Below are 14,434 nucleotides of genomic sequence, written 5' to 3'. Positions count from 1 at the left end.
CCTAGATGAAACTGAAGTAACTCTATTTAATTCAAGGAAGATACTCCATTTTTATCTCCGCATAAATCAGGTCAGAATATGGCCTTATTGATCTAGTAGTTAGTTCATATTATGTGCTACATAATTTGAAATAAATTATTCCATAAATATTAGTTATGATCATGGTAATGGAGACCTTATTTTACAAGAGGAGACTAAAGAGTTTGATTTGTTTAGCCTATCAAAACAAAGGTTCAGAGGGTCGATGACTGCTCTCTCTCAATGCATCAGGGCGGTCAATACTAGGGAGAGAGAAGAGCTATTTAAACTAGAGGACAGTGTTGTCAGAAGAACAAATGGGAATGAAGTAGCCATTAATAAAATTAGGCTGAAGATTGGAAGGTTTCTAACCATCAGAGGAATATCCTGTCAATTGAGAGTAGTTGGCGCAAAGGGCCAGATCCACAAATGAATTTAGGTTCTTAACTCCTCACTTTAGGCACCTAGGACCAAATTGTAAGTGCCATTGAGAACCTCAGAACCTCTACTCAGATGGTACCTACAGGGTTAGGCACCTAAAATCCATCAGTGCTTAAATTTTCACTGTAAAAGTCTTCTAGGCATCTAAGTTTTTGGCTCTAGGCACATGCATAATGCCTCATTCTAGCTATCCAGATACCTAGCTTATGCCTAAGCCCCAGCAGGATCCTCAAACCAGGGGAAGATGGATGTTCCCCTGCCTACCTCACCTGCAGAACCTGACTGGGTAGTCATGCCTGTTGGATTGGACCCCTCTGAGAATCCAGCCAAAGGAGGAAGTGCTTCCCTTATCACTTTAAGCCCCATGGCTCAAGCATTCACACAGGACATAAGAGACCCAAGTTCACTTTCCCTCACTGCCTGACAAGGAGTGAGGATTTGGACAGAGGCTTCACGCCTTAACCACTGTCCTGTGGGATGTGGATGTCTCAATTTCTCCTGTTTAATCTGTTCCCTGCATGTAAATTGCTATTGGAGCAAGGGGCTAGACTCTGGGTCTCCCACCTCAGAGGCGAGTGCCATAACCACCAGCCTTATAGAATCATTCCCTCCCACCAATCTCTCTCTTGGCCAAAGACAATTTAAGTATTTACCCAATACTTAATCCTGTGTTCCTGTGTCCTAAATAGGAGTGGATAGATCAACATATATATTCATGTAAAAGCAGCAAAGAATCCTGTGGCACCTTATAGACTAACAGACGTTTTGCAGCATGAGCTTTCGTGGGTGAATACCCACTTCTTCAGATGCAAGTCTTGCATCTGAAGAAAGCTCATGCTGCAAAACGTCTGTTAGTCTATAAGGTGCCACAGGATTCTTTGCTGCTTTTACAGATCCAGACTAACATGGCTACCCCTCTGATATATATTCATAATTCTTTTAAATGTTTCACCTTGTTGTGAAGGAATGCCTATATGATTTAGCCTTGTATTTCAGCCAGCGTGATCTTTTGGTGTGTTTTGGATGCCTGCCTTCTATAATTTCCAGTTAGAACTATATTGTAATAGTTGTCAGGGTTCAAGCTGGAGGGTTTGGAAACTGGTTAGAGGACACTAGGGTGTTTGACACCTGGTTGGCAGTTAAGGATTTAGGAAAAAGCAAATTGTCTAGGTGGCACCTGCCTCCATCAGCACTAATTCAGTTTCAGCAGTTTTCCTGATATGGACATATTATTAGAATGGGTGACCAACAAATTCTGAAGCACATGTACCAGGAATGCCACAGTATGGCCAGAACATAAGAATGGCCATACTGGGTCAGACCAAAGGTCCACCCCGCCCAGTATCCTGTCTACAGACAGTGACCAATGCCAGGTGTCCCAGAGGGAGTGAACCTAACAGGTAATGATCAAGTGATCTCTCTCCTGCCATCCATCTCCACCCTCTGACAAACAGAGGCTAGGGACACCATTCCTTACCCATCTCAGCTAATAGCCATTAATGGACTTAACCTCCATGAATTTATCCAGTTCTCTTTTAAACCCTGTTATAGTCCTAGCCTTCACAATCTCCTCAGGCAAGGAGTTCCACAGGTTTACTGTACGCTGTGGTGAAGAACTTCCTTTTATTTGTTTTAAACCTGCTGCCCATTGATTTCATTTAGTAGCCCCTAGTTCTTGCATTATGGGAATAAGTAAATAACTTTTCTTTATTCACTTTCTCCATACCACTCATGATTTTATATACCTCTATCAGATCCCCCCTTAGTCTCCTCTTTTCCAAGTTGAAAAATCCTAGCCTCTTTAATCTGTCCTCAGATGGGACCCATTCCAAACCCCTAATCATTTTAGTTGCCCTTCTCTGAACCTTTTCTAATGCCAGTATATCTTTTTTGAGATGAGGAGACCACATCTGTACGCAGTATTCAAGATGTGGGCATGTCATTGATTTATATAAGGGCAATAAGATATTCTCCGTCTTATTCTCTATCCCTTTTTAATTATTCCTAACACCCTGTTTGCTTTTTTGACTGCCGCTGCACACTGTGTGGATGTCTTCAGAGAACTATCCACGATGACTCCAAGATCTCTTTCCTGGTTAGTTGTAGCTAAATTAGTCCCCATCATATTGTATGTATAGTTGGGGTTATCTTTTCCAATTTGCCATTGTGTTGCCCAATCGCTTAGTTTTGTGAGATCTTTTTGAAGTTCTTCACAATGTCCTTTGGTCTTAACTATCTAGAGCAGTTTAGTATTGTCTGCAAACTTTGCCACCTCACTGTTTACCCCTTTCTCCAGATCATTTATGAATAAGTTGAATAGGATTGGTCCTAGGACTGACCCTTGGGGAACACCACTAGTTACTCGTCTCCATTCTGAAAATGTACTGTTTATTCCTACCCTTTGTTCCATCTTTCTAACCAGAAAGGATCCATGATTTAATCCATGAAAGGATCTTCCCTCTTATCCCATGACAATTTGGGATAATCGCGTGGGAGTCAAAAGCTTCAGTGGTACAACAAGTGATGGTCATAAACTGAATATGAAACCCAACCACTTTAAGCACCTTGCTAGAGATTGAGCTGGCATGATTAGCAAGAAAACCACATCCCTTTGGGATTTATCAAGATAATGTTGATATTATCTGATGTTTCTGCTAAAATGATCAGCTATAAAGTAGTTAACAACAATAGCAAAAACAATCTCGATATTAAGACTGTCATCTTTAGATTTCAAATGAGGTGACTGAGTTATTCCAGTTTTAAACTGATATTATTGAGGGCAAAACTTGGCCATTTGTCTTTATACATGTCTTCAGGTTTTGCTATGTGCTTAACAAAGAATAACTCTTTGTAATAGCGGAATGCCACCTGATTTATGTGGTAACCACTTACAAATTTCTCTGGTGCATTTAGGTCCTGATCCAGAAAATCAAGTAAGGACATGCAATTTAATGTATGTGAGTAGTTCCACTGTCTTCAGCTGGACCACTTATTGGCTTTATTAGATTGGGATGAGTTCAGGAAGTCTAGTGAAACAACAAAGTCCACGAATGCCTGTGGATTTATTGAACACAAAGGAGAGACTTGTAAACTGGTACTTCTGGAAATGATGGCAAGAAACATAAAATTTCCCCACATGCTTCTTCATTCAGGTATCTCCAGTGACATTTCTCCTATTGATGTCCTCCTGAGCACTTTGCCATCTGGTGCCTGGATAATACTGTAATGGAAACACATGCTGAGCTGAAAAGTTGCTTTATTACCCACTTTACTGTGCCACTGTAATTTGGGTGATATACTACAACTTGTCACCTTCCCCTTGTAATTATCAGTCAGTTCCCCCGCCCCCAAATAACTTGTACAGTAGGTTTATAATATGTAGTTGATTTAAATGCTTGTCCTCTCTCCATAATCTCTCTCTAATACCTCATCTGCCTTCAAATTGTTTGTTTGGTGCTGGTTTTTTGTGTAGTTTTATTATATTATCCTAGTCATATATTATAGCTGTGTTTTCTAGCATTGTTGACAGATCCTCAATCATAACATTTTCTATTGTAGACTTCTGTTTTTAGAGTTTTAACTTGAATGTGCAAATTCTGTGTGGGCTAAAATTTGATATAGATAATCTCGGCCTATGAGAACAGAAAAAGTCCGGTAAGTAGAGAAACAAACCAAACCAAAGAACTAGCTATGGTCTGAATTTTCAAAATCTTGGATCCATCAATTTCTGACTGTTAAAATTGAGATAATGGGTGAATTCTGGATCATGAAGTTGCAGAAGTTTGCAGGAGAGCAAGGAGTACACCATGACATGGGGATTGCCGACTACAGGCTGATTTGGATGGAGAGAGGTGGCCTGCGTTAGCATCATGTTTTCTTCACTCTGCAGCATCTAAAGTATGACTTGAGGTTGTGATGTACAGGACACTGGTGATTCACTTGAGTGGAAATGATCTGGTGCACTCTCATACAATGTATGAAAGCTAATTTGGATCACATCAGAGATTTGTGTCCAAGAGCAGTGTTAGTTTTCTCTGATTTTGTGTGTCTGAATAATTGCTACCGTGACAATATGAAAGCTATTAAGAAGTGTTGGAAGAGCATTAATCAGAAAATTGGAGGGGTGACCAGAAAATGTGCATTGTATGGGCACAGAAACATTATAAGCTCTGACACATCTGTTTCTCGATGGGATACACCTATTGGACAGGGGTCAGATGATTTTCTCTCAAACATAAAACTGTCGGTATTTTGGTGTGAATTCTCTTACTGGTCCTGCGCAAATTCTACCCTCCAACCATTCTGAAACATGACCAGGAACACCATTCCACTGCAACATAGCAGTTCTTCACTCCCGGCACCATTTGTTAGTTGGGTTATTGGAAGGCAAAAGTAATGGCAATAGACATCTTTTGTATTCCAGGGAATGAGAATTTCAGGCACATGCATTCTCTGCTTGAGGTGGGAGGAGGCAGGGTCTGGGTACTGTAGCACAGAGGAGGCCAAGTTGGAGGGAGAAACACAGTGAATGGGTCTGGGACATGGCTGGGGAGGTGTCCTGAAGTAGGGCTGGTGAAGCCCAGCTTTTGTGTGTGTTTGGGGGGTGGACTGGCTGGGCAGGCACGCAAATTGCAGGACATAGCTACAGTTGCCTAAATGACTACTAACTCTTACCAAAACCATATCTTTTCCTGTTTGATAAAAGCTAGGAAATTCAATGGTGAAAACTCCAACATAAGGTTGCTTGGTGGTATGTCATCCCCTCACAGAATGCTGAGTTGACTAAAACTAAAATTTCTGAAAACCAGGCAATGCACACTTAAGGTTACCTGAGCAACCTTAACTCTACTCTCTTTCAGCAATGCCCCAATATGCCCTGTTAACGCTCATACCTGTTAACTCTGTATGTCCCAAAGCACCTGGTATTCACTCCCTACATACCACTGTAGTAATCTTTGAACAAAATATGCTTTGTGAGGTATTGTTTGAAAACTAATAACTTGCTAGTCAAGAATATGGCAAAATGTATGTAGCAACAGTATATGTAAAGTTATGATTTCCCCCAGTATGATGATGTTAGCACATGTTCAAAACCAGACAGCCCTGCCTAGACACAACTTGTTAAGCAGGCCTAACTTAAACCTAGAAACGTGTGTTTATCTTAATTTACATATAAACAGTCCTCAGGAAAAGCAGAGGGAGGAGATGGCAGGAAACAAAACAACTTTCACCTAAGAAGACAACGGCACCAGCATCTTGGTCAATCTCTTCCAGAGGCTCAAAAGAAAGGGTCAGTCACCCTCTTGCTGGAAGACAGTGGGTGAGAGACCATCTTCAACAAAGCCTTGAACCAAAACGTGCTAGATTGTTTTAGATCTGTAGATGGATGTATTCACTTTTACTTGCTCATGACCTTTTCTAACTTTATCCTGTATACTTGAGTTCACTTAAAATACTCTTTGTTAATAAACTTGTTTTATTTTTAATCTACCTATCCGGTGTTTTGTGTAAACTGAACTGTTTGGTAACTTCAACTAAAGTAACTGTTGAATATTGACTCTTTACAGGCACAGCAAACCGTAATACCAGACCTGTCTAGGAGAGGGCAGAACAGTGCAGCATGTGACTAGCGTGTTTCTGACAGGCTGCTGGGGTCAGATCTGCTGGACCAGAGCTGCAGCTACACACACGCTCAGGGTGTGACCTGCATGCTGGCAGGCTGGTTGTGAGTGTCCCAAGTTGGGAGCTACAGCAGCAAAGTATTGTGAGACACTCAGGGTTACAGGTCAGGCAGTGATACAACCCCTCACAGGTCTGGATTGCAGAAGGTGACACTCCCTTAGCACCACAATTGCTGAAATGTACAAGATCTTCCCCTCTTATGGGCCAATTCACTTAACACAATTGAAGGGCAAAAAAAAAGATGGTTGTGCACCTTCTCTGTTTCTCTGGAGCTGGCAGTAGCCAATGGGAATTACTGGGATACACTCCCAGTGCAGTCTGTGTGTTAGGAGAACCTACACTAAATGGTGAAGGCAGTAGCTAGCCCTGCTTGGTAAATATGTGTTTGTGGTATGAGAACTGTGGGTTACTTAGGTGTGCAACAGAGCTGTGATTACAGTATGATAAGATCTGTTTTGCACCCTCCAATGTGTGTGAGCAAAGGAAAGAGCTGCATGTGTACCTAAAGGATCCACATGCATCACTGAAATTCAGAATTGTGTACATTATATGATTAGCAGGGAAAAGTGATTGTATTTCAAAGGGCAATAGCAAACTGGGATATGAGAGTTGCCTAAGCATTTATTATCTGCATGCACTCCAGGATAAAGTGAGTGTTTTGTGTCAGGCGTAGCTGTACTGCTTGGTGTGTTTGTGAGATCTATGGATTACTCTGAGGTATGTGACAGAGCTGTGATCATGAAATGAAGAGATCTGTTTTTCACCCTCTTGTGTGAGGAAAGAGGAGGTGCCTGTGAACCTGCAGGATGCAACATTTCCATACAGAATTGTGTGGGTTATTTCCATAACAGGGCACAGGGTTTTTATTAGAAAGGATATTGTCAGCAATGAGGTGGAATAATAGAGAATTCTAGTGCATTAAATGAGGGTTAAATCGAAGTGCAGGCTGAAATGGCATCCTGTAAACATAAGGGAGTTGTAAAATGCTGGGAAAGTTTTCTTATACTGTAAACATGTGGTATTCTTTCTGAGGAGCTGGCAAAGTGTGAGAGTGTATCTGGAACCTCCAGAATCTTATAGTGCCACGGGCCAGTGTGAGGATGTGCATACTGAGTCACTGCTTGAAGGTAGAGGGAAAGTGGCATGGACAACTCCCTCCCCACTTTGTCCTTTAATAGTGTTAAATGGAATCCTGTGGGTGAGAGTGAATGAGTTGTAAAAGGAGGGGAAGTGAATGTACATTTCAGGAACTGTGGGGTTTGCGGAGTAAAGGTAAGGTATGTGTGTTAACAGGGTGCTGAAAGAGCAAATTGAAGGATGCATGAGCAAACCGAATTGCATTTCCTGGTTTTCAGAAATCTGAGTTTTGCTTAACTCAGTGTTCTGCAAGGGAATGATATACCACCAAGCTACCTTAACACGCAGTAAATGTAGTTTTTGGCCATTGAATTGTTACACCTCTGTACAACACTGAATCCAATGAGGCACCAACAGTGACTAGGGTTTTGAGGCACTGCTGAACTACAAATCATAAATAAAATATTTATAATTTACACTGTAACCCCAAATTTTGATACTTTTTTTGCAGCCAAAACATATTTCCTTTTCACATCTAATTGCTCTCTGCTGTCCTCTTTCTCTTTTAGTATTAAGAATAGCATCTGCAAAGAGTAAAAGTACAATGACAATCAATAAATCCCCAGGCTATGGGGCATCAGTGAATAACAGATGCAGTTAGCACAATATCATCCCATGATACAGTGCATTATGGGTTTGGCTTTTCTCTGAAGCATCTGACATCAGCCACTGTTGAAACACACTATTGGTCCAGAAGTACTATTGGTATGATCTAGTACAGGGGTAGGCAACCTATGGCACGTGTGCCAAAGGCTGCATGCATGCTGATTTTCAGTGGCATTCACACTGCTGGGGTCCTGGCCACTGGTCCGGGGAGCTCTGCATTTTAATTTAATTTTAAATGAAGCTTCTTAAATATTTTAAAAACCTTGTTTAATTAAACTATTGTTGTGTATATAAAGTAATCTATTATAGACTTATGGAAAGAGACCTTCTAAAAACATTAAAATGTATTACTGGCACGCAAAACCTTAAATTAGAGTGAACAAATGAAGACTTGGCACACCACTTCTGAAAGGTTGCCGACCCCTGATCTAGTATAACACTAATAATGGATTGGGTTATCCCCTCTCATGGAAATGCTCACAGGGAGGGAAATCTTTGCCCTCACCTTTTTCCCTGCAGAATGGGCTTCAGGGCTGACCCACAAACCTAGAGGACCACTCTGAACACCACACCCTTGGTCCCTGGTAGTCCATTGTACTGGAGACTTTTGGCTTCAGTTGCCCCTAGGCTGCCTGGGAGGAAGGGGATCCACAGAAATAACAGCCTGTGGACCAACCCCCTCTCCACTGGGTGTGGGGAGGTGGCTTTTCTGCTTAACCTACCTAGGACCAGAAGGGAACAAAAATATGTTTTCACCCCCTCTTCCTTCATGGAGTCAAACCTCCGGAGAGGCTTCTACAGGATTGTGGGGCAGGGGGAGAATCTGCACCACATATAATTATTCTTTCTGCTTTTATAGTGGCTTACATCTGAGGATCTCAAGATGTTGTACTCACCTAAATTAACTTAAGCCTTGAAATTTCTTGAGGCAATAGCTGTGCACCCATCACAGAAAACCATCCAAGGAACCTTAAATTTATACTGCAAGACTTGTTAGTCACTCAGAGTAAATTAAAAAGTTCTACCAAAACAATCTACAGTGAAGAAACTGTTCATATTTCTATTTAACAAACCTCATATATTCTAAAAACAAGTACCAAAAACCCTTCTCAAAACAAGAGCAGCAATGATTAGCTTTGCTGCATTTGTACCTTGACAATAATATACTGGATGTTTTATTTGCTCTATTATATATAACAGACATTCCATTTGGATTATAAAACAGCATGACGAATGAATCTGAGTGTATCGATTAGGCTTCTACACTGGTCAGCAATCATTTTGTTTTCTTAGCTTTTATGCCCAAAGACTGGGAATGAAAACATGGTTTAATTAGAATGTGAAGAAGTGTCCCCTTCAATCAACATCTAGTAACAATGAAGATAAAGAGCTTAAAGCAGTAAGGTCTAATGGCTTGTCATAAGAAATGTGAAGTGATGAATGATGTTGGCAGTTGTTTCATAATCAGACGCTGAAGATTAATATTAAGCTGTTTTACTTAGTTTTTGTTTTTTTCATATTGAATTTGGATAAAATCTATATAAACAATCTAGTACGGTTTTCAGGGACTAGCCTTGAAAAAAACACCTAATTAAACCATCTATGTTTCATTTTAACTAAATGATTAGAAACATCTCCTAGTAATGGTGAATTAAGAAAGTTTTTCCTAAATTAAATAAGGCTTTCTTCATATCAATAATCTTAAATGAACAATCACTATCTAATTTAACCTTTTCTTTTACAAGTCCTTGCATAAATGGGACACCTGGAGTAATGTTTCACTATCTTTCCTAGCATCCTTATTTGGATAGGAGTTGTTATAGTCAAGTCATCCACTAGCAAAGTATTTTCTTTTCCCCATAGAGCTTCACTCATTACAGCACTAGAACAATTTGGTGGTTTGATTTTTGCTTCACCCCAAACAGTCTCCCTCTACCCAGCTCACTAGCAATGTCTTCCACTGCATATGATGATACACTGCATGACTTGTAAAACCTGAATTCACGCTATACATGATTGTATGCCTCTGCAGCACATGCAATTCAAATTCAAGGCTTTTGCTTTTAAAAATACAGCATGTTTTAAAATGTGTTAGCTTGGAGCAGATCAAAAGATCAAGGGGGACATCCACTCTTCTGCATGGGGCCTGATGTTAAGGGTCCATATGACCTTCTGCAGCCCCTATGTAATGAGGTGAATGTCAGTCCAAGGGAGAGGAGATAGTAAATGTATTGTCTGGATGTTTGACATGGGGAAACTCTCCTACTGACAAATGGTGAATGGGGCACCCCGTTCTACACAATAGGAGATGGAAACGACCATATTATAACCTCATTCAGCTTTTGTTGGGGGAGGGGAAACACTTCTTTGAGCTTTGGGTTAATCTTGTACAGTAACTGTTTTTATGAAAACTTCTCTCTCCTTAAATTGGATTGTGAATGATTTCATGAAAAAAAAATACAATCTGAAGTATATGATTGAAATGTGTTTTTCCTCTAGGATATAAGCTAGCTGGCAGCAATAGGAAGGAATCAGGTATCTGACAGTGTACAGAGGTTCAGTAGGTGGCAGCCAGGGATTAGTTTGTGCTGTAGTCTTACAGCCCAGTCCTGCAGCTCTTATTCCCATGAGTAGTCAGTCCCCTGACACTCCAGTGGGGCTACTCGCATAAGTAAGGGCTGTTGGATAGGGCCCTTACTATGCAAGCTCTGGAGGCAATATAGAGAAATAGCAACTGGCTTGTAATTAAGATTTAAATTCAACTGCAAGCAGTTCCGGTTCTTCTAGATATTGAGGGCAACACATTCTAATAATGAGACCTAAGATGGAGCATTACTGATCATCAATGGACTTCCACTGATTGAATACAACTTGGGATTTAAACACACTGAAGATAGAGTATGTTACCTAGCAACTGCTAAAAGATGATTAACTCTTTTGTGGCCATCACCTCCACTACCCTAAGATGCTAAGCATGTTAAAGCTGAATTTCTTAAATAAAACATTGAAAAAAGTTTATTCTGTATTCTTTGCAGGTTTTCACTTTGACTGAAGCTTCCATTTATAACCAGTTAATAAAAATTAATAAACAATTATTAGATTGTTGTGGAGTCCAATGGATTAATAGTTCATAACCATGGCTTATAACACCTTTTACTGAAGTTCTTATAACCATCTATAATACTCCCTACTTGTGCATATAATATCTATTAATCATATATTAATTCTTTATAAACTATTTAGACATGGGACATTAATATAAAGTGTGACCATTTGCAGATTCACTTTTATTTTTTCATTGCAACAGGGAATCTATGCTATAGATCTCTGCCAGTTTACACCAGCTGAGGATCTGGCCTGTAATGTGGAATTACTTGACTACTGTACCATGTTCTGAAATCAAAGTTGCATCCTGCTGCTGCAGTTTAACAAAGTATTAACTGAGAGGCAGTCAAACATATAGGAAGCACAGAGGATGTGTAAAGGGGTAGCAGCAGGTGAAGGATCAACATGAATTCTGAGCACTGTTATGGAAAATAAAGATGAGATGACCTTTAATTACTGTTAATGTAGCCTTTATTACCTACTCTGCTTAGAGATCAATGTATTTGTCAGGATGTTTGTCAATATGTGATAACTTTTTAGGTGTTCTGAAGACAACTGAGTTGTTTAGCCTTTTGCAGCTAGGCAGGGCTGCCCCGAGGATTCAGGGGGCCTGGGGCAGGGCCGCGTCTTCGGCAGCGGGTCCCTCTCGGAGGGAAGGACCCGCCGCCAGATTGCTGCCAAAGAATGAAGTGGTGGCAGTAGAGCAGCCTAAGTGCTGCCGATTGCGGCTTTTTTTTTTCCCCGCTTGAGGTGCTTGTACTCACCGGGCGGCGCCCACCGCCGGAAACCCAGAGCAGCTTGTGGGGCCCCTGCAGGGCCTGGGGCAAATTGCCCCACTTGCCCCCCTTCTGGGCGGCCTTGCAGCTAGGAAGTTAAAAAAAAAATTCAGTGTTCTGTGTTTTCTGTTTCCCAGACCTGATGTTCTTTCTGCTAATTGCTGTTACTTTCCTATCTAATTATGGTAGAGTGGTTTGGCAACTTTGGTGTTGTGTTAATGCAAAGGGTTATTACTGCTGTTATTAATTTCCTAATAGTTGTAGCAAATTATTTTAATGTATAGAAATTGCCTTCAAAGAGGTGTGAGGTAGAATAACTAGTCAATTTCTCTTTAAATGATGATGGAACAAATTCCACTTCTCTTTACCGGTGAATGCCAGCTATGCTAGCACTACCATGCTACATTTATGCCTAAGTGCTTTTAGGGCTAAATTCATTGTTGGCTTTAATGGACTCAGCTCTGTTGAATTCAATGGAATTGCACTCCTTTTTACCAGTAGTGATTCCAGCCACTTGGTTTGTATTTTACGTTTACTTTTTGGACTTTTTTCATCTGATAATTATGTTGTATGTCAGAATCCCACCCTCCTTATTTGCACTGAGTCAGATACCCTTACTCATACTGAGGAGCAGCTTACTTCAAGAGTAGCCCATTGATTTCATTGGATATGTTAATAAAGTAAGGTGCTAATCAACATGAGTAAGGGTATCAGAATTTGTCCAATGTCTTTACACCAATGTAATGTATCAACTTCAACGTAACAGCATCATCAGTTGAGTGCAGGGCATGCCAGTGAGTACGTCTACACTGCAATAAAAGACCTGCAGCTGGTCTGTTTGGGCTTGGGCTGGAGTTCTGTGACCTCCCAACCCTGAATGTCTACACTGCAGTTTGATAGCCCTGCAGTACGAGCCCCGTGAGCCTGAGTCAACTGACCTGGGCTGTGCTGCTTGTCTTTTATTGGAGTGTAGACATACTTTAGTTTCCTACTTTGCAGTCTATTTCTACATGACACTCTTCTATTGTATTGGTCTCTATGCTGCTCTGATGAAATCCAAGTGATTTCTCCTGGAATTTTTATTCAACTGCAGAATAGTTTTTTCTTTTACGTGAGCAGGGAATTACTAATAGTAATTCAAGTGATTTGTACTTGCACATTCCACATCAGGTGTGTGCATGGCCAGTGTACCAGAGTCAGATTTTTCCCTTAGTGGTACCCATTCAGGAAACACTCTCTGCTGCCTTGTTCTGCTACACAATGGTATAAAAGATAGAGCTGCCCCAAACCCAATTCAGTTCTTTCTTATGGCCTATGATTGGTAGTAAGAGAGGATTGACTTGCTATTGCATGCCATATCTTTCAGAGAAATTATCTATCTTACTGTAGAGATAAGGTGGGTGAGATAATATCTTTTACAGAACTAACTTCTGTCTCTGTCACCAACAGAAGCTGGTCCAATAAAAGATATTACCTCACCCAAGTTACCTCTCTGAGACAACATCACAGCTCCACAGAGACCATCCTGCGTCCATCTTCTGAACCTTCCCACTCAGAGGGTGCACAGAGTACTTCAGAACTGGTAAGGAGTTTCTCTCCAGAACTTGTTTCTGATCTTCAGCACCAGTCCCCTTCTCCAGTGCTGAGAAGAAAGCACAAGAGGGCAGATTCCTCAAATGAGCTGAGACTTAGCTCCATGAGGCAACTGAGGTCCCTTGTACTGTCCACCCACTTGAGGAACAGGGAAGGGCATAGTCTGGAAGAAGTTTCCCAGTACCAACCTCATCTCATCAGGAGTTGTTGATTCTGGCATTGGCCATTGAGACTGACCCTTTGCTATGATATGACTTCTTCTGTGCAACAGCATCAGGAAAATGTCTTTGTACCATTGACAGCAGAGGACAGTGCTACAGCATGAGACCTACACTTCTTAATGCTGGACTCCTTGGGGATACAGAAGACAAGCCAGCTGGTACCGATGCATCCTCAGGCCCAAGCTACAAACTTACCACACAGTCTTGATCCCCCCCGTTTTGTTCTGGGGGGGAGGGGGCAGGTTGCTAGATCATCAGAGGCTCCAGTGCTTTCCTGTGCAGTCTGGAAGTAAAGACAGCATGATGTCACAAGTACTGATATCTCTGGAATTGTGACCCCAGACTTGGTACCATCTGGCCTACCACCTCTGTGTTGGACAACTGAAGTTCCTCCTCAGGGCCTGAGGTAGGATCTTATGATCCTCGCTCCCTAGATAGAAGTCGGCACTCCCCTTCTCCTTCATCCATGGAGTTCCAGTACTGGTACCCCTGGATGCTCAGAAACAGTCCAGAGACAGGGGCCTTTGGAGCAGTTATGGCTGGAGTCCTATCATGGACCCATGGCCCAATTAGAATTCAACAGGCATGCATCCCACTCCCAGATCCATTCCCCAGTTCCTCCACCTTTCAGACCTCCTAGGGAGAGAATGCGCTAGAGCACATGAGGAGGTCCAGGAAGTTATTTTCAGTACCAATGTCAGTACTGAACAAAACCCTCAAGGCCTCTGCAGGCTTTGGAACCTCCACCCACTGTGATGCAGAGGGATTAACCTCACCATCTTGGCATTCTTCCTGCTAATCACCTGATGTAACACTGTGAGGTGGTCCAGGAGAGTTCTCACAGATTGGTAGACA

At 41.5% G+C, this 14,434-nt stretch overlaps 1 long non-coding RNA gene across 3 annotated transcripts; it reads right to left on the bottom strand.

Annotated features, from left to right (window-relative positions):
- Positions 1-3,459: 3,459 nt before the first annotated feature.
- LOC123378413 lies at positions 3,460-13,882 on the bottom strand. Of its 3 annotated transcripts, none has more exons than XR_006582601.1 (5): positions 13,775-13,882; positions 13,254-13,407; positions 8,781-8,865; positions 7,719-7,802; positions 3,460-3,679 (listed from the first exon to the last, which is right to left on the bottom strand). It is a non-coding gene; the product is annotated as an uncharacterized LOC123378413 (long non-coding RNA). The 3 variants fall into 3 exon arrangements; XR_006582600.1 differs by having other exon boundaries at positions 13,547-13,831; XR_006582599.1 differs by lacking the exon at positions 13,254-13,407 and having other exon boundaries at positions 13,775-13,872.
- Positions 13,883-14,434: the final 552 nt, after the last annotated feature.

The sequence above is a fragment of the Mauremys mutica genome, chromosome 10, assembly GCF_020497125.1.
Source record: "Mauremys mutica isolate MM-2020 ecotype Southern chromosome 10, ASM2049712v1, whole genome shotgun sequence".
In the NCBI taxonomy this organism is placed as follows: Eukaryota; Metazoa; Chordata; order Testudines; family Geoemydidae; genus Mauremys; species Mauremys mutica.
The sequence above is the reverse complement of the archived record's forward strand: the minus strand, read 5'-3'. Positions and strand labels throughout refer to the sequence as shown.